The sequence below is a fragment of the Sus scrofa genome, chromosome 1 (genome assembly GCF_054392235.1).
Source record: "Sus scrofa isolate SSC_HxYL_T2T_F1_AM1 chromosome 1, Sscrofa_HxYL_maternal_Yorkshire_Landrace_v2.0, whole genome shotgun sequence".
Lineage (NCBI taxonomy): Eukaryota > Metazoa > Chordata > Mammalia > Artiodactyla > Suidae > Sus > Sus scrofa.
The window spans coordinates 288,709,621-288,730,424 of NC_139383.1; positions in this window are offsets into that span (position 1 = coordinate 288,709,621).

The following is a 20,804-nucleotide window of genomic DNA, read 5'->3' on the forward strand; positions in this document are numbered from 1 at the left end:
AAACAGAACAGGGATGCAGAAATTGACCCCAAACGTGTGGGCAAAGGATTTGCGTACAAGCTACCAAGTCCACTCAATAGGGAAAGGAAATCTTTTTAATAGATGGAGCTGGAAAAACTGGATGTGCATAGGGAAAAGAAATTGAACCTTGGCGTTCCCGTCCAAGTGGTTAACGAATCCGACCAGGAACCATGAGGTTGTGGGTTCGATCCCTGGCCTCGCTCCGTGGGTTAAGGATCTGGCGTTGCTATGAGCTGTGCTGTAGGTCACAGACCTGGCTCGGAACCTCCATATGCCTCGGGTGAGGCTCTAAAAAGAAAAGAAAAAGAAAGAGGGAGAAGAAAAAGAAATCATAATTTTCTTCTCATCAGAAGACATCATCGGAGTTCCTGTTGTGGCTCGGCAGTAACGAACCCAGCTAGTATCCATGAGGAGGCAGGTTCCATCCCCAGCCCCACTCAGTGGGTTGAGGGTCTGGCGTGGCTCCGGCTGTGGCCCAGGCTGGCGGCCGCAGCTCCCACTTGGCCCTTAGCCTGGGAACTTCCACTTTGCTCTACACCTGAAACTAACACAGCGTTGTAAACCAGCTAGATCTCAACTTTTTTGCTTTTTGTCTTTTGTTGTTGTTGTTCTTTTTGCCTTTTCTAGGGCTGCGCCTGCGGCATATGCACGTTCCCATGCTAGGGATCGAATCAGAGCCACACCACAGCCACAGCCACGCGGGATCCGAGCCGCGTCTGCGACCTACACCCCAGCACACGGCAACGCTGGATCCTTCACCCACGGAGCAAAGCCAGGGATCGAACCCGCAACCTCATGGTTCCTGGTCGGATTCGTTCACCACTGCACCACGACGGGGCCTCCGTTTTTTGTCTTTTTTTAATTAAAGTACAGCTGACTTACCATGTGGTGCCCCTTTCTGCTGTACAGCCAGTTGACCCAGTCACACACACAGATACGCTCTGTTTCTTGTATCATCGTCCACCGTGGTCTTTGAAAGCGACTGGGCACCGTTCCCTGCGCTGGGCAGCAGGACCTCTCTGCTGTTCATTCTGAAGGTCACAGTTGGCATCGACCAACCCACGTGCCCAGTTCCTCCCACGCCCGCCCCTTCCCTGCTTCAGTTTTTTTCTGAAAAGACACCATTAAGAAAAAGACTGGGGAGTTCCCACCGTGGCACAGCGGAAATGAATCCGGCTGGGAACCACGAGGGTGCAGGTTTGATCCCTGGCCTGGCTCCGTGGGTGAAGGGTCCGGTGTTGCCGTGAGCTGGGGTGGAGGTCGCAGACGCGGCTCGGATCCTGAGTTGCTGTGGCTCTGGCGTAGGCCGGCAGCTGTAGCTCTCATTAGACCCCTGGCCTGGGAACCTCCATGTGCCTTGCGTGCTGCACTAGAAAGGCCAAAAAAAAAAAAAAAAAAAGGAAAAAAGAAAATGATTAGGCAACCCAGAAACTGGAAAAAAATTCACCGTACAAGCTCTGATAAACGATTTGTGTTCTGCATATGTAAATAGCACTGAGAAACAAACTATAAAAACGCAGACAACCCAGTTTTTCAAATGGGCAAGATATCTGAATAAGCATTTCCCAAAAGGCAGTGGACGAGTGACCAGGAACCCTGGAGAGGAACTGAGCATCCGCAGACGTCAGCGAAATGCAAATTAAGATCCCAGTGAATCCCAGTGACCCCAGTACCCGGCCATTAGAATGGCCACGATCCCGAGACAGGGGCACGAGGCGGGATTGAGGATGCTTAGCGCCTGGACCTCTCCCGATTGGCCAGGGGGACGGGGATTCGACATAACATTCCGAGAACTCCGGGAGGTTCTCATTGTGTCAAACGTGGCTCTGCCTAAGCCCCAGCAATTTGACTCTCGGCATTTACCGGAGGAAAAGGAAGGACACCACTGTGCCAGTTACCCGAGGCTGCACAGCAACCCCCCGCAAGCTTGGTGGCTGAAGAGGACACTTGCTACCGAGTCCAGCCCCCCATCTTCTTTTCTTTCTTGGTATGTGCTCTGAGTTGTTTTCACACTTCTCAGTCGTCCAAAAAAGCCAATAAAAGAGGAACAGTCTCATGAAAATGACATGAAATTCAAACGGCGGTTTCCATGAATAAAGCTTTACTTGCACACACGGACACACACACACAGAGACACACAGACACACACACAGTCACACACACACAGACGGACACACACACAGACACACAGACACACACACAGAGACACACACACACAGAGACACACAGACACACAGACAGACACACAGTCACACACACACAGACACACACAGAGACACACACACAGACAGACACACACACGGACACACACACAAACACACACACACAGACACACAGACACATAGTCACACACACAGAGACACAGACACACACACAGACACATAGTCACACACACAGAGACACACACACAGACACACACACACAGACACACACACACAGAGACACACAGACAGACACACAGTCACACACACAGATGGACACACACACAGAGACACACACACACACACAGACACACAGTCACACAGACACACACACACACAGAGACACACACACAGACACAGACACACAGACACACGCACAGACACACAGACACACACACAGAGACACACAGACACACAGAGACACACAGACACACAGACACACACACAAACACACACACACACACATAGTCACACACACAGAGACACAGACACACACACAGACACACACACAGACACATAGTCACACACACACACACACACAGACACACACACACAGAGACACACAGACACACAGTCACACACACAGATGGACACACACACAGAGACACACACAGTCACACAGACACACAGACAGACACACAGACACACACACACACACAGACAGACACACAGTCACACAGACACACACAGAGACACACACAAGACACACACACACAGACACACACACACACAGACGGACACACACACGGACACACACAGAAACACACACACACAGACACACAGACAGACACATAGTCACACACACAGAGACACAGACACACACACAGACACACAGACACACAGTCACACAGACACACACACACACAGAGACACACAGACACACAGTCACACAGTCACACACACACACACAGAGACACACACAAGACACACACAGACGGACACACACACAGACACACAGACACACAGTCACACAGACACACAGTCACACAGACACAGACACAGACACACACACACACAGAGACACACAGTCACACAGTCACACACACACACACAGAGACACACACAAGACACACACACACAGATGCACACACAGAGACACACACAAGACACACACACACAGACACACATGCACGCACACACAGACACACTGACACACACACAGAGACACACATACACACACACCAAGAGGACACCTGCTGATCAGCTCCTGGGTCTGCAGGTCCGAAGTCTCTCTCTTGTGACGTGGGTTCCATGACGCTGAGACCAAAGGCCAGTCACCCTGGGCTTCTCTGGAGGCTCAGGCCAAAGGCAGCTCCTTCTGTTGTTGGACTCGGGTCCCCGTTTCCGGCTGGCTTTCCCTTTGCTCCTAAAGCCACCCTCTCACCTTAGCACGTGCTCCCTCCACCTTCAAAGCGTCAGCACTGAGGCCTCCTCCGGCTTCCTCCGGGCGGAACCCACCTGCTGCTTTTAAAGGGCTCATGTGCCTTATCTGCCTTTCCCCGCATAATGGGTAACGTCTCTCGGTCTCAGGAGCGATCCCTGGCCACATTCACAGGTCTCACCCACGCTTCACATGGGGGGGGGGGTCCCTAGGGGTCCACCTTAGAATCTGCCCACCTCCGCCACCAAAAGACCTGCAAAGGGATGTTCCCGGGAGCCTCATTCGTAAGATCCAGGACACAGAAGCCCACCGAATACGAGACCCATCGGCAGGTGCATGGACCAGCATCTTGCACCGTAGCCTCACCGTGGACCTGCTCCCCCCGGGGAAAGAGCTAAGGTGCACGGAGCACAGAGGACGGCAACTATTACACCGAAGACAGTTTCCCGTGGGAGTAGGGGTGGCCGTTCGGAAGCCACCACACGTGCATCCAGGAATGGAACATGAAGCAAACAGACGGGGGACCCAGCAGGGAAGGTGCTAGAATGATGCCGGCGGTGACGGATTAGCCTGGAGACGACAGCTCGGACTCATGATTCGCTTCATATACATCCGGGGTCACGGAGAGAGAGTGACGGGTAGGGGTACCTGGGTTCTCATAGGCACCCCTGTTTCCTCGCTCCGGCTGTGAGAGGGCCTGGAGGCTGTGACCCCCCAAGAGCAACGGGCACCCCAGCACCCAGATCTTGGTGTCTAACCCCGTCCTCCAAGGAAAGGACCCAGGGCTCCTTGGAGAAACCATTCTAGGTCTGGGGCAGAAGATGACACAGTGAGCCTGGGACATCCTGGGGAGACAGAAATTAAGGAAAGCGCTCACCCCCCAAAACAACAAACCCACGGTGATGGGGTGCACGTCAAAGGGCGCAGATGCCAACCAGAAAAAGCCCCCGGGGGGCCACAGCTGGAAGGATCTGAGCAGCAAGGCATTTCGTATTGGATTCTAACCCAAAGGGTGAGCAAACACGCGGCGTCCGCGGTGCTGGGAGTGGTGGTTGACCGCGTCGGGAGAGTTGGCACACAGATTAAGTGCAGAAAGAAGAACCCCCAGCGGTTTATGTGGACGCCCCCCCACCAGGAGGCGAAGCATTGCCCCCTCCCCAGAGGTGCCCGGCACGTCCCTCCAGAGGACAGCGTGGCACGTGGGCGTAGGAGCTTCACCGAGGACAAGCTGGGAGCCCAGCCCAGCCCTGCGGTCAAGGCGCACACCCTCGGGGAGGAGTCACGCTGGCAGCAGACACCCTGAGGACGCGAGGAGAAGGGCGCCCGGCCTCCGTGGTCCCCGGGCCCGTCCGGCCCGTGCTGAGGGAGACGTCACACAGATCCCAAGAGGGGGACGTCCTGGACATTCGCGGCCAGTCCTCCCGAGACCCTCCAAGATCATCAGGAGCGACGGAAGCCTGGGAGCTCCCGCTGTGGCTCAGCGGGCCGGGACCCAGCCGGCATCCACGGGGACCCGGGTTCCATCCCGGGCCTCGCTCCGGGGGTTGAGGGTCTGGTGTGGCCTTGAGCTGCGGCGTAGGTCACAGACGCGGCTCGCACCTGGTGTGGCTGTGGCTGTGGTGCAGGCCGGCGGCAGCAGCTCTGATTGGACCCCTAGCCTGGGAACTTCCACATCCTGCAGGTGTGGCCCTAAAAAGGCAAAAAAAAGGGGGGGGGGTACATCTGCATATGGTTCAGACCTTTGGTTAATGATAACTATGACATCACAGTTGGGTCCTTAGCTGTGGCTGTACTGATATTAAGACGTTATGAATGTGGGGGCGGGGTGGGGCTGCAGGGTCTTTGATGCTTTTGTACGAGCCTGAATCTATCCTAAAATTCAAAGTTCCCTTAGAAGCCTTTGAACCGTGGGCTGCAGGCACATGACAGGCAGAGGGCGGCAGGCTGGTCAAACCCAAACCCCACTCCTGGTAACTCAACGCACGCTGTGGACAGAAACATCGAGAGAAACTCTGTGGCTGTCAGGGCCTGGTCTCATTTCTAAAAATGCCCGGGACCAGATTCCCATCCGCTTGGAAGCCTGTTTTCATCCATCTGATCCCGGCTGGGGCTCGAGGAGCCGCTGGGCAGGTGGCCGTGCTCTTCTGGTCCAGGAGGGGCCCCCTCCGGCCTGGATCCACCCTGCTGCCCGCTCTCCCGCCACCAAGGTACCTGCGTTGTCGCGTATAACTGCCCCTTTACTCACAACCCCCTCTCAGAGGCTGAGTCTTCCTGGAGCTCCCTGGTGGCTCAGTGGAGCAAGGATCTGCTGTTGTCACTGCTGTGGCTCAGGTTTGATCGCTGGCCAGGGAGGACTTCCACATGACACGGGCGAGGCAAAACAAACCACAAAAGCCCGAGCGGATTCCAGGCATCTACGCAGTTTAAACCAACTGCGATAGTAAAAATTTTAAAAATTATACTGGAGTTCCCCCTGCAGTGCCGTGGATTAAGACTTTGACTGCAGGGAATTCCTGCTGTGGCTCAGTGGGAACCTGACTAGTATCCGTGAGATTGTGGGTTCAATCCCGGGCCTCGCTCCGTGGCTTAAGGATCCGGTGTTGCCAGGAGCTGGGGTGCAGGTCGCAGACGCGGCTCGGATCCCCCGTGGCTGTGGCGGTGGTGCAGGCCGGCAGCTGTAGCTCTGATTCTACCTCTAGCCTGGGAACATCTATACGTTGCCGGTGTGGCCCCAAAAAGACTAAAAAGCAAAAAGAATTGGACTGCAGGGTGTGGGGTGCTTCGGAGGCGTGGGTTCAATCCGTGGCCCAACACAGGGTTAAAGAGCTGGCGGTTTGGCAGCTGTGGTGCCATCACATCTGCAGCTTGGACTCAATCCCTGGCCTAGGAGTGTCCATATGCAGCAGGTGTGGCCATAAAACCAAAAAAAAAAAAAAAAAAATTTAAATACAGTGAGTCAAAGAAGCAGGATATGGACAAAAACGGGCTGTCTGATTCCACTCACCCGACGTCCAAGGTCCAAGGTCAGGCACCGCTGGTCTGTGGTGAGAGGAATCCGGGAGGGGCCGGGGGGTGGGGGCAGGAGAGGAAGTGGGAAGGGGCCTTCGGGAGGCTGGTTGGGGTAAGGCCTTCGGGGTCTCTGCTTTTTTATTTTTCAAGTATTTATTTATTTGCTTTTTAGGGCTGAACTTGGCGGCATATAGAAGTTCCCAGGCTAGGGGTCGAATCGGAGCTACAGCTGCTGGCCTACACCAGAGCCACGGCCACGCGGGATCTGAACCTCGTCTGCAACCTACGCCCCAGCTCATGGAAACGCCAGATCTTTAACCCACTGAGGGAGGCCAGGGATCGAACCTGCAGCCTCATGGTTCCTCGTCGGATTCATTTCCGCTACACCACGACGGGAACGCCTTGTGTGTCTACTTTTTTAAAAATTGTTTTTAATTGTGGTAAAATACACATAAAATAAACCTACCCTTCGTAAGTGCCCAGTCAGGGCACCGTGCAGCCATCAGCACCCGCCCAGGCCAGTCCCGGCTGCCCACAGGGAAGCTCCGCCCCTTAAACACCCCCTCCCCTGCCCGGGCCCGGCCATCGGCTTCCTGTCTCCATGGACTTTAGTCTTTCTCGTTTCCTCTCTCTCTTTTTCACTGTGACCAAAACCATGTAGCCTCAAATTGACCGTCTTAACCATTTTTTTTGGCCTCGCCTAGAGCATGCAGCTCTGAACCCGAGTCGCAGCTGAGTCCTCACGCTGCTGAGCCGCTGGGGAGCTCCCGTCTGAACCATTTTTAAGTGTGAGGTTCCAGGGCATGAGGTAGCTGCACGGGGCTGCGCACCCATCACCCTCATCCTCTCCAGACCTCTCGCCCGGCAGGTAGAGGACCCCATACCCACTAAACACCAGCTCCCCTTTTTCTAGTTCTGCGGACCTGACGACTCTAGGTCCTCTGTGGAAATGGAGCCGCAGGGGTCTGTCCTGCCGTGTCTGGCCCGCTTCCCTCAGCATAAGGCTCCCAAACGTCCAGCCCCGAGCCAGGATTTCCCTCCTGTTGGAGGCCAGATGATACTCCCCGGCAGCCGTCCTGCATCCAGACCCCCGCGCTGCCTGCACCTCCGGGCGGCCGTGAATGTGCTCTTGCTGCAGGTGCGGAAGCGCTGAGTCTCATCCAGACCCTGCTTTCGGTTCTCGGGCCGCGTCCAGCCCTGGGGCTGCTGGGTCACACAGCGCCTCTGGTTCTGCTCTTTGGAGGAAACCTCACACCCGTTTCCACACTAGTGGCACCACGTCACAGCCCAGCATCAAGGCGCGAGGGTTCCAGTTTCTCCACACCCTCGCCAGCTCTTGTTTCCTGTTTGTTTTTTCTTTCTGGGGAAGCCCCCCCCCCTCGGCACATGGAGGTTCCCAGGCTAAGGGGTGGAATCGGAGCTGCAGCTGTCAGTCTGCACCACAGCCACGGCAACCCCAGATCCACGCATCGTCTGCGACCTGCTCCCCAGTTCATGGCAACGCCGGATCCTTAACCCACTGAGCGAGGCCAGGGATCGAACCTGCGTCCTCATGGACACTCGTCGGATTTGTTTCCTCTGAGCCACGACAGGAATTCCCGGGGCCTTTCTTTTATGATTTGCTAAGTGGGTCCAGAGCAGGGCTCAGGCTACGGCTGATTATCTCCATCCCCGAGCAAGACTGTCCAGAGGCCCGACCGATGGGGCAGCGGAGGGATGGGCCACCGTCCCCTCTCATCTTTGCAGATGGCCCTGCTCGTGCCCCTTCCCAGGCAGGCACGGCCGGCGCTCCCCCGGACACTTCAGGGGCCCCCTCAGGTCACCAGGGTTCTCAGGGCGCCACCCCTCTCTCTGACCGGCCCACGGAGCGTCCCCACCTCCCGAGACACTCACCCTGGGGACCCATCTGGACCACTCCGGTCCCCTCTCTCAGGCCACAGCCCGGAAGCTCCCTCAAGACGCTGAGTTGGGGCGGCTGCAGGCCTGGTCTCATTTGCCCCATCTCTCAGGGTCCTGCTCAGTGTGGCCTGGGGTCCGGTGCCTTCAAACTGTCATTTCCAGAGCTCCCACTGTGGCCCAGTGGGTTAAGAACCTGACACAGTATCTATGAGGATGCGAGTTCGATCCCTGGCCTCACTCAGTGGGTTAAGGATCCGGGGTCGAGGTGGCTGTGGTGTGGGCCGGCAGGTGCGGTTACGACCCCTAGCCTGGGCACTTCCATGTGACTCAGGTGTGACGCAGAAATTCCTAGGCTAGGGGGCGTAGCTACGGCCCTAAAAAAACAAACAGGAAAAAAAAAACCCATGGTTTCATGTGTTTGGTCTGGTTTTGTGTGGTTTTTCGCTTGTTTCAAGTGGGAGGGTAAATTCTCCAGCTCGGCTGGAAGGGGGCGTTTTCCCTGCAGAGACAGAAAGGTCCTGCGTCCGGCTGGGAGAGGGGCCACGCAGGTGTCCCCCACGGACAAAATTCATTGACCTCACATGACCTAGCAAGTCCACCTCTGAGTAGACACCCCGGACGGGAGCAGGGACACGAAGAGAGACCTGCCCACTCGTGTCCACAGCTGCATTCTTCACAGCGGCCGGAGGTGGAGGCCACCCCGGGTCAACCGACCGAGGAAGGAGAAAGAAGGCGTGGTGCCACCCACACAGCAGGACACCATTCGGCCTCGAGAGGAGGGAGATTCCGACCCAGGCGGCAACACAAGGAGCCTTGGGGACAGGGTGCGGGGACAGTTACAAAAGGACAGAGCCTGTGTGAGGCACCTGTGTGCATGTGAGGGTGAGTTTTATGTGCCAACTTGGCTGGGCGTAGAGTGCCCCATATTTGGTCAAGCGTTATTCTGGGTGCTTCTGTGAGGGGTTCTAGGTTTGGGATCCGAGATGAACATTCAAATCACTAGATTGGAGTTTCCGTCATGGTTCAGTGAAAACGAATCTGACTAGCATCCATGAGGACACAGGTTCGATCCCTGACCTCACCTAGTGGGTTAAGGATCCGGCGTTGCCATGAGCTGTGGTGTAGGTCGCAGATGTGGCTCGGATCTGGAGGTAGCAAGACGGCTCGGACCCGGCGTTGCTGTGGCTGTGGTGTAGGCTGGCCGCTAGAGCTCCGATTTGACCCCTAGCCTGGGAACCTCCGTATGCCTCGGATGCAGCCCTAAAAAGACAAAAAATAAAATAAAATAAATCAGTAGATAAAAGGGGCTGATTTATTTATTATGGAAGCTCAGCAGGTTAAGGGTCTGGCGATGGATCACTGCTGTAGCTCAGGTCACTGCTACGGCACAGGTTCGATCCCTGGCCTGGGCACTTCCGCAGGCCAAGGGCGACGCCGAAAATAAAAACGAACCGGTCGACTGAGTGAGGCAGGTCTCTCCCCGGGGGTGGTGGGCCTCAACCAAGCAGAGGACGACTCAAGAGGGAAAAGGCCGACCCTCCAGGAATAAGAGGATTCCCCTGCCTGGCGGCCCTCACGCTGGGACACTGGTCTTCTCCTATTTTCAGACCCGAAAAGAAGCCTTGGCTCTCCTGCGTCTCGAGCCAGTGGACTCACCCTGCAGCCCCTGGGACCTGTCAGCCTCCATAATGGCACGAGCCAGTTCCTCAGAATACATCTCTTAACACACACACACACACACACACACACATACACACGCGCGCGCACGCGCACGCACACCCCCCCCCCCCATAGGAGAAATGTACCACAATGGGCCCTGAGGGAGTCAGCTCCATGGAGACGGGACGAGGATGCTGGGGCCAGGGGGCTGGTGCGGAGGGGAGGGAGGGAGTGTTTCATGGAGAGAGAGCTTCCCTTTGGGAAGAGGAGAAATTTCCAGAGACGCACGTGCTGCTGGTGGCACAACAATGCGACTGAATAGAGGCCGCTGAGCTGTGCACTTGAAAACATCCGGGTGGCGGCTCGTGTGCGCGTGAATTTACAGCAGACACGGACCTGAACCCTCCGGTCTGCGGGGACACGTCACGCTGAGCCACCGCCGCACACCAGGGGCCGGCCGTCGCAGCCGCCACAGCCACCGGCGCCAGATGAGCCCTCTGAGCCCGGCGGCGGGCAGATGGCATGTGCTGCCGAGACAAGAGAGCACCTGGGACTTGCCCGCCAGCCGCGGCCGCGAGATGGCCCTCGCGGCCTGCACCTCCCACGAGGCTGGCACCCTGTGCCCCACGAGCCGCGTGCGCGACTCTCTCCATGGGGTTATAAACATCGAGTCCACGTTCTTCTCACCTGCCCGCCTCCTGGAGCCCTCAGCGCCCCGTCCCTGCCATGGGGCCGCCCCTTCAGCCTGGGCCCCGCTGTGCCAGCAGGAATGCACCCCTGGGTCCCAGAGGTTCCGGCCCCTCCCCAGCATGGTGTGGGCATCGCTGCCCTGGGGGTCTCCTCTCCAGCCACAAAGCCAGGAGGCTGGGAAGCCAACTGCCTCGTGGGGCCTGCAGCTCACCGCCCCCCTGCCACCCCAGGGGAGCCCAGAAAAACACAAGCACCCAGGGGCCTGGTCCAGCTGCCTCTCCTCCGGACCGTGGGTGCCTCACAAAGCGAGCATCTGGGTGCCAGGAGCTCTGGGGGCCATGCCCGGGCAGAGACTCCGAGAGCAGCAGGTGTGCAGGGGGGCCTCCAGGCGAACCCTGGGCTCCAAAGTTTCTCTGGGACAGAAGGAAGCGCTTCATCTCAGCTCCCAGTGCTCCTGAAGCAGCTCTGGCAGGAACCACCACACCAGGCGCCCTGGAGGACCACCCGCGAGTCAGGGTACTGGGCTGCTCCGGCGGGTACTGCTGAGCATCCCCAGCCCAGGGCCCGGCCCGTGACGGGGCCCGACGGTGAACACCGCCACTTGGTGGACAGTGCGGGAACTGCATGCCCCCCAGCTCATCGCCAAGCCGGACTGCTGCTTGGGAGGGACCCCAAACTGGGTCCTCACACCTGAGCTAAGGTGTCCTGGGAAGCTCCCCCGACCCCCTGCCCCAGCCCTTCCTCCAGGCCTAAAGGGGACACGTAGTGCTAGGCCCGATGTCTGGGATGTGGGACACAGAGGTGACTGTGAGCTGTGACCCTGCCCTCAGGGGGCCCCCAGCCTGGCGCTGGGAGCCAGGTGTCACAGGAAGCAAGGCACTGGGGCCTCAGGGGTCCCGGGCGGCAGGGGGCTGGCGCAGGGCCCGGGATACCCTGTGGCCTGGAGCAGCCCGGATGGGTGGGTTTGGCGAGGACGGCGAGAGGCCACCAGGGGCTCCCTCCATCCTCTCTGGTCAGCAGAGGCAGGGCCGGTGTGGACGTGCTCTGGACACGAGTGCTGGCCCTCCTGTCCCGTCCCGCAGCTCAGCAGGGTCGCCTGCAGGGCTGGGGCTGGCACCACTCACCCTGGAGCTTCATCTGATGGGGAAACTGGCATGGACCCCAGTCAGAACCAACGCTGTGCCAGGTACTGCCCACCGAGGGACTCAGCGGTCACCCCGTCTCAGCCGAGGACGTGGAGATCACATCCCACAGCAGACTCAGGCCTGAACCCCAAGACTGGGCTCCCCACTTCCCCCCATGATGCAAACAGGAGCATGTGGCCAGCTCTCCTCACCCCCAACCACCCGGAAGGCGAAGCCTTGAGGTGCAGGAGTGGAGGGTCCAGGGGCCTCTCCCCCGCCCTTCCCGCTCTCTGCAGAGACAGGGACCCCGGGGTTCCTGTCGTGGCTCAGTGGTAATGAACCCGACTAGTATCCATGAGGACACAGGTTCAACCCCTGGCCTCGCTCAGTGGGTCAAGGATCCAGAGATACCATGAGCTGTGGTGTAGGCTGGTGGCTGCAGCTCCAATTCCACCTGGCCTGAGAACTTCCATACCCTGTGAGTATGGCCCTAAAAAGCAAAAAAAAAAAAAAAAGAAAGGAAAAGAAAAAAGCAAGAAAATGGGGGTCCTGCTGGAGCTCAAGGGCCCTTCCGGAGCCCATGTTCCCGGGAGCGTCTGCGTGGCCTCAGACGCTGGGCGTGGCCACAAGGACCCTGCTGCCCCCGGCTGGGTCCTGCAGTTTGTCAGGGCCCCGAGACTGGGGCCTCTCCCCTGGCCTCCCAGTGGGGCCCCCAGGGGAGATCTCACAGTGTCGGGAGGGGCTCAGGCAGGGGCCTGGCAGGGTTCCCCTGGTGCCGGGACTGGGACGAACCCCATCTCTGTGTCTCGCCTCTTCGTCTGGGACATGGACGAATCGAGCCAGTGGTGGTTACAGAGTTGGGAGCAAAAGCACTTGAGGGCCCTTTCGACCGGGCCTCAGCTCAGGCAGCCGGGCATCCAGGTGAGACCCCTGCCCATTTTATGGAGGGAAAGACTGAGGCCAAAGCCTGCAGGGCAGAGCCTCGAACCTGGGGCCACCAAGGCCCAGGTTGGCATGCTGGGGGAGGGGCGAGCAGTCATCACCCCTCACCCTGAGCTTAGTGCTGATAAATAATCACCCCAACTTTGGGTTCAGCATGCCGGGGGGACTGTTGTGTCCCCAGCGTCCCCACCTACTCCTATGTCCTCCCAGGACTGGGGCGGGAGTCCTGTGACACTTGCCTGAGGTGGAGCGGATGTCAGAGCCCTGCTGGGACACCTGCCCGGCCAGGAGGCCAGGTGGCCAGGTGGTCAGGTCGCCGCACAGGCCCCCCACCCACCGCTCATAGCTGGGCAGCCTGGGCGGATTTCATGCCACAAGCAATGAGCATGAAGGGCCGCGACCTGGGTCCACCCCACCTGCAGTGTCTGCCGCCCCCGCCGGCCAGTGTCTGCCCGTGGAGGGAGGAGCATGGGCGACGCCCTGTGGCCCAGCCCCTGACCCTGGGGCCGCCCGTCCCCAGAGAGTCGCTGACACCTGGGGCCTCAGGCTGGGGGCTGCTGCGGGGGGAGGGTGGGTGGAGGGGCACTCGGGCTTGGGACCCCTTCTGCACAACTGAGTCCCCATGCCTGCCCCCCAGGGTGGTGGGAAGGGGCAGGACCCCCCCCCCACAACCCACTGTGGGTCCTTGTAGGAAGCCACAGGGCCCCCAAACCCGCCGCCCACGGCTACTCCTTTTTGTCAATCAAGACACTTTCATTTTTTTTACTTTTCACAAAACTTAATTCCATAGAGATTTTGTTTGTAGTTCTTACATTCTCTGTATGAGCCGAGCTAGAATCCCCTGCCCGCTCAGAAGTGGCCCCGTCCTGGGGGCCTGGGAATCGAGACACTTCGATACGTGAACTAAAACAAGGGACTCCTCAGCGTGCCGTGTGGCTGTGACAGGCGTGTCCCATGCCCACCCCCACCCCTGCCTGTGTCGTTCCCGCCGCCTCCCGCCTGCTCCCCGCAGGCCCCGTGGACGGGTGGGGGGCTCGGACAGTGGCGCCCTGGGCCCCCATCCTCGCTGCCTGGGGCTCAGTTTCCTCATCGGACGGTGGGGTCACCTCCCTCCTCCCAGCAGAGCGAGCAAGACGCTCCCGCGTCACCCAGACGACATCCAGGGCCCAGGGCCCGGGCCCCACGCGCCAGCCCCCCGGCCCCTGCACAGCCCCGGCGAAGCGCGGCGTGGCCGCCGGCGGCAGGAAGGCGGGCGGAGAGGAGCGTTTCCGCCGAGGCCCCGGGCCGGCGAGTGCAGGCCCTGATAAGGGCGCACATGGCCGGCCGCACGTCCGCCTTTTGTCCCCAGCTCCGGTCAGTCTTTCCTGCCAGGGCAGAGGGCTGAGCGCCTGGCCGTGGCCTTCCTCCCCCCCCACTCCGGCTCCCCTCTGCCCCTGGCTCCGCGGCCCAGGGTCCGGGGGAGTTTGAGGCCCAGGTGGCAGGGGCCCCAGGACCAGCCAGGAATCTGGACAGAGCCGACCAGGCTTCCTTCCTGCCCAGTCCTCCCCAGGGCCAGCACCCTGCCCGCTCAGCTCGGGGAGGTGGGGACGTGGGTGGTCGCACGGGGAGGCTCAGCCAGGCCCAGCTCCCGACCCGGCCCCTCCCTGCTCGAGGCCCCAGGCAGCGTGGGCTGTCCCCCACCCCACCGCCCACAGGGACACGCATCTCGGCCACATGGCAGGTCTGCGAGGAGGAGGGCTCCCCTCGAACCCCAGGAGCCCCTGGCTGGAAAGCCGGCCCCCATCAGGGGTGGGGGTGGGGGCGGGTCCTCTGCAAAGCCCAGAACAGCTGGGCCCATGGCTGCTTTCGAGTCACCCAAGGGGGTAGGAGAGAGGGCCTGCCGACCCCCCACTGGCTCCTGGGGGCCCCCAAAGCCTGCCCCAACCCTTGTGGTGTTGGTAACAGGGCCTGGACGGCCGTCCCTCTGGCCGCGCGCTCAGAAAGCACTCAAATCTGGGGGGTTCTTCCTCTTTTTTTTTTTTTTTTTTTTTGTCTTTTTGCTATTTCTTTGGGCTGCTCCCGTGGCATATGGAGGTTCCCAGGCTAGGGGTCCAATCGGAGCTGTAGCTACCAACCTACGCCAGAGCCACAGCAACACGGGATCCGAGCTGTGTCTGCAACCTACACCACAGCTCATGGCAACGCCGGATCCTTAACCCACTGAGCAAGGGCAGGGACCGAACCCGCAACCTCATGGTTCCTATTCGGATTCGTTAACCACTGCGCCACGATGGGAACTCCGGTTCTTCCTCTTTTAAACAGCTTTCTTGAGCTGCGATTCCCAGGCACCAGGCGACTCACCCACGCAAAGCGGACCAGTCAGTGAGTTTTACTATGTTACGTTCGTAGGATTCTCATGACTCCTCGTAACACATACACGGAACGTCATAACATTTGCCGCGTCCGCCATCGTCGGGGGTACAAGTCCGCGTCACACTCGTGTCTCGGGCCACCGCTGCCCATCTTCTCCCCAAACTTTTTCGTCGTCCAAACCGAAACTCTGCATCCGTTAAACAGCAGCTCCTGAGCTCCCCACCCCCCGCCCCACCCGTCGGCTCTCGGGTCTGCAGGGCTTTGCTGGGCAGCTTTTCAGGCGATGGAATCACTCGGTGTTCGTCCCTCTGCGTCCGGCCCCCTCCCTCAGCATCGCATTCCCAGCGTTCATCCGTGTTGGAAGCTGGGCCAGGGCCTCGTTCCTTCCGCTGCCTGAAGGATGCGCCGTCCTGTGGACGGAGCACGCGTCACGCGTCCCCCACCCTTCCGTGCTGCATCTTTGGGGTGCTGCCCCTTGGGGATGCTGCGAGTTATCACAGCCACGGGCCGCGCGTGTCTGTACCTCTGCCTGGGCCCTGCTTCCAGCTCCTTTCTGTGCACACCTGGGAAGGGAGTGGCTGGGGGTTATTCTGTGCTTACTTTTATTTATTTATTTATTTTTTGCCATTTCTTGGGCCGCACCCACGACATATGGAGATTCCCAGGCTAGGGGTCGAATTGGAGCTGTAGCCACCGGCCTACGCCAGAGCCACAGCCACGCGGGATCCGAGCCACGTCTGCAACCTACACCATAGCTCACGGCAACACCAGATCTTTAACCCATGGAGCAAGGGCAGGGACCGAACCCGCAACCTCATGGTTCCTGGTCGGATTTGTTTCTGCTGCGCCACAATGGGAACTCCCTGTGTTTACTTTTTGAGAAAGAGCGGGCCCCTTCTTTGAAAAGGGATTTTCTCTGAACTGTGGCCCATCCAGACCATGGGTCCCGCTCAGCACCAGACAGCCACGTCAGGGACCCACTTACAGCGAGGACTGCCTGAGGCCACAGCTGAGCCCAGGGCACTGCTGTGTGGTCCAGAGTTGGGGCAGGGGCGAGCTGGGGATGCGGTGACCCCGGCGGTGTGGGATTGGTGGGCACGGATGGGGAATTCGAGGGGCACATCCACAGAGATCATGAAACCGTCTTTGTGCAACGTGTGCATCCTAGAGGGGTTCGCAGGCGGCAGCACGCGTCTTGACGCGCCTGTCCCAGCCCGGGGAAACGCCCCGCGCCACGAGTGACCTGGGCTGCGCGGTGTACTCCGCATGCGTGGTGGTCAGTGTGGGTCCCTCCCTGTGACAGGTGCACAGCTGGGGAGGCGTGGGGGCGGAGGGGGCGGCCGCGCCAGGGGCCGGGGTCTGCGGGAGCTCTCGGCGCCTTCCTCTGGGTATCGCTGCCACCCCAGAGCTGAGCTCAAAATCGTCCCTTTTTGCAGGTGTGCGTCTCACAGGGAGTAACGAACTCAGCACGCCTGACCCCCGGCCCGCAGCCTGGGAGTGCTGTGGGCGCACGGGCCCCACCACCCCAGGCAGCGGCACGGAGGCGCCGCGCGCTTCTCGGTTTGGCTCTCGTGCATGAAATCCAGGGGACCTTTCCAAACCAGCGCGGTGCCTCACGGGCCAGACAACCCCCACGAAGGTGATTTTCATGGTGGCACCGTGCCACACAATAAAAACAAGCCATCCCGGGCCCAGAGGGCCTTCCTGTCCTGGTCCAGCCACAGGCCGCTGGCCTCTCTGCCCCTGGAGGAGCCCCGTCCCCTCTGGCGCCCGGGGGATCGGGGGAGGCGTCGGCGGGGCCTCCTCGCCCTCCCCCGTAGCACAGCCCACAGACCCCGGAAATCAGCCCGGAGAGGGAGGCGGCTCTTCCTTTGGAGGGTGTTCCATTAAAACAGTGGGGAGCTGAATGAGGGGAGAGTGGGGTGCATCCTGAGTCAGGCCCAGCACAACGGTCCTCGTGGTTCTGGATTCAGCCCTGAGCCCTGTGCTTTGCCCGTTAGCCCAGCAGAGCCTGGAGCTGGGACTCCGTGGAAGTGGGCCCGGGCATGACGGCCACCTGCGCCCGCCCCTGAGCCCTCTGCCAGCCTGGCCTCCGTGGGGACCCCAGAGGACAGCCTGAGGGCTCCCAGGTCCTCGGTGGTGGGCGGGGGTCCTGGGGGTGGAGCAGAGCAGCTTCCCCGCCTCTCGCAGGGCCACTGGGGGCCTGCCTGGATGGCGGCCTGAGCGGCGTTTCCTGCCATTGTCCAGAGCAGGGGGTGACCAGGAAGCGGCCATCCCCAGGCGGGCTGGCGGTGCAGGGAGTGGGCTGGGGGACATCCTGGCTGAGTCTGGCTGAGTCTGGCTGGCGTCATCTGCGCCAGGACGGCAGCCCGTGGCAGCAGCCCCAGTGGCCTGGGGGGGGGGTGATTGCCACACCTGGGGGCCTGCCGGGCCCGCCTGCCCGGAGGGGCCCGCCTCCCTCCCCAGGAGAGGACACGGGGCCACCTTGGCAGTCCCAGCCGGTACAAGGGCAGAACGCAGAGCCGGACTCCAGAGCAGAGACAGGCCTGTGGGAGAACTCGCAGAGTGGCGGGCAGAACCCAGACACAAAGCACTGATCGCCTGGGGCCCCTGGGATTCTAGATCTGGGGGGGTTGGAGGGGCGGGTGGGAAGAGCAGGGAGAGCGTGCTGGGCGGCCTGGATTCTAATCCCGGCTCCTCCATGTGCCAGGTGGCCCCAAGGGGCAGTTGGCTCCTCTGTTTTCCTCCGTGGAGGCCAAGGAGGAAACCTGAGATTTAGCCAAGGGGTCCTGAGAAATCCCTATGACGGGGGCCAGAGCAGAGGGGCTCCCCAGGGTCACCTTTGGCCTCGGGGGGCTGAACACACAGCCCAGCTCAGGCCCAGCCCTGCTGTCTCCCCAGGCTGAAGAGGCCCTGCCGTCCCAGCCTGGTCCCCCCGCCCCCAGATTGGGGGCCGGGGAGGCGAGAACGGGCTGGGTCTGTGGGGGATTCGCAGGCAGGGATGGGGCGGGGCCCCCCTGAAGGGCCCCTTGAGAACGCGTGGGGGGTGCGGTGCCGGGACGCCTGCGGTCCAGGGGCTCCAGTGACCAAGTCCATCACGTCTGGATGGGCTCCTGAGGGCCCGTGGGACCCCTGGCTCGCCGTCCGCGAGGCGGGCGTGGCCCACAGTCTGCGTGCGTGACGTCCCGAGCGCCTCAAGGCTGGGTCCAGCCCCGACCCTGGCCAGGGAAGGCCACAAACTCTGGGTTGGGGTCCTGGCAGGGTGGCTGTCCAGGACCAGCGGGGGGTGTGACCTGACGCCCCAGTTGGGGGGTGAACTGGGGCAGCTCCTCCGATGACAAAGCACAGAGTGCCACAGGGCCCAGAATCCCCCTCCCAGACGCGTCCCCAAGAGAAGGGAACGTGCATGCGTGGGAGCCTGTACACGCGGGCTCGCGGCAGCCCGACGGCCCAGCAGCAGGCGGGGCGTACAGGGCGCCTCCAGAGCAGACATTAAAGGAACAAGGTGCTGACTCTCCGCTCTGTGCACGGACCCCAGAACCACCCTGCTGAGGGGCGGAAGCCGTGCACACGCGCCGCCTGTAAGGAAGGTCCAGAACAGACAAACCCAGACCCAAACGTGGCGTGGCCGCACGGCCGGGGGGCAACAGCCCAAGGCTGCGGGCTTCTCCAGGGTGATGGAGATGCTTTCACAGCGAGGTGACAGGGGCTGCCCAGCTCTGGGACTCTCCTGATGCCATCAAACTGTACCCTGCCTGGGTGGCTTGTGTGGCCTGTGAATCACATGGCCATAAAGCTGTTACAGCAACCGAGGAAGCCCCTGGCGGAGCCTTGCTCTCACTGGCCGGCCCGGGCCTGCGCTGGGGCTCTGGCTAAGGTCACAGGGCTGGGGGGACAGCCTGCTGGTCCCGGGGGGGGGCGCCTGCCATGGGGGTGGGGGGCTGACCAGGTGGGGGCAGGCAGCCTCTCTCCGTGTCCCCTGCGCCTGGTGGCGGGGCGGCGGAGGGGGGGGTCTCTGCAGCCTCTGGAGACCTGCAGCCCCGGTGGGCGGGCCTCCCTGCTCCAGGTGGGCTCTGCTCCTCTGGGGCGTCTGCTTACACAGCCAGATGGGAGCCTGACACCCGGCCGAGGTGGGCCTCGCACCCCTCCCCCAGCAGTGGGGCCTCAGCGCTTTTCACCAGGAAAAGCCAGCTGGGGTGGGGGGGAGAGGTCAGGCGGCCCCCTGGCCCCCTGACGCAGTTCCCCTTCCCCTGGGGGGAGGGGGTTCCTATTGTTCTCGGAGCCTGGTCCCCAATCTCCGGGCTCACTCACTTCCTGTTTCCTGGCTGAGAGGAAACAGAGATTTCTGGCGGGTGGCAGCGGCCACCCCCCCCTTTCTCTTTACATTTTCAAGGATATTAAAATATAATGATAATAAGAGGTGGCTTGAGAGCTGAGGAGCCTGGACTGTGAGGGCTGGGGGAACCTCGGGGCCACCCATGGGGGCTCTTCACGTGGGGGGCACAGGCCCCTTTGAGAGCCTACTGGAAGCTGTGGCCCCCTCGCCTCTGAAAAGGCTGGGGCACAAACTGTCCACCATGACAGAGGTTAGAGACTCCCAGGCACCCCCCGCCCCACTCTGACTCCCGGGGAAACCAAGGCAGAGTCCTCTCAGGTCTGAGCTCCCTGGACACGCCCCAGAGACGCAGTCTCCCGGCGCCACAGTCTCCCTGGGAGGGGCACCCCCGCCGCTCCCAGCAGCCCTCCCACCCGGCTGAGGGGCAGCACAGTCCCGGTCACGGTGCCTGAGCCCTGCCTGGGGGTGGCGCCCCGGCCGCCGTACCCTGCCCACTGCCCCATGCGGGGCCGGGAGGGTGCTGCTCTCAGTTCATGGTCAGCCTGCCAGGGACGGTCTTTGTGACCTTCAGAGGTCATTCCTCCTCCGTACACAGGTCAGGTGGCAGCATCAACCCTGCCCAGGGAGCCACATGCAGGCAGCACCGGGCCAGCTGCCACCTTTGCTACGTTCTTTCCCCAAAGTCCTGGGAGAGGCTGGGCTGGGCGGGGAGGGGACAGGGTGTCCCAAACGGCGGTGCAGTAGGCAGGCCGCTAACCGAGCCGGTGCCCACACCTCACCTGCTGCCCCCACCCTGCGGGTTCTCTGGAACTTCCCTCCCGTCCCGGGAGATACGGTGTTTTTTCCTTCACAGTCCCGCCCGTCCCATCCGTCGGGCTTTGGCGAATTGCAGCCTGACCCTGAGCGGGACTTCCGCCCAGGGCGCCAGGCAGGGAGTGCAACCCCCTGCCTCCACCCCACGGCGGAGGCACGGGTGTCTGTGGGTTGGGGGCAGCCTCCACGGCTGAATGAGCCTGGGTGCCCAACCAAGCTGGGCTCTGGGACACGCCCAGGCTGCGGGGCTGAGGACCTGAGGGTGACAGGGCCGGGCCTGGCCACGGCACCGGGAGGGCGTCAGGCCTGGGAGGGCTCTCCCTGCTCAGCAAGACTCCACTAAGAGGCGCCCTGGCGGCCCTGCCCCCCTGGCCAGC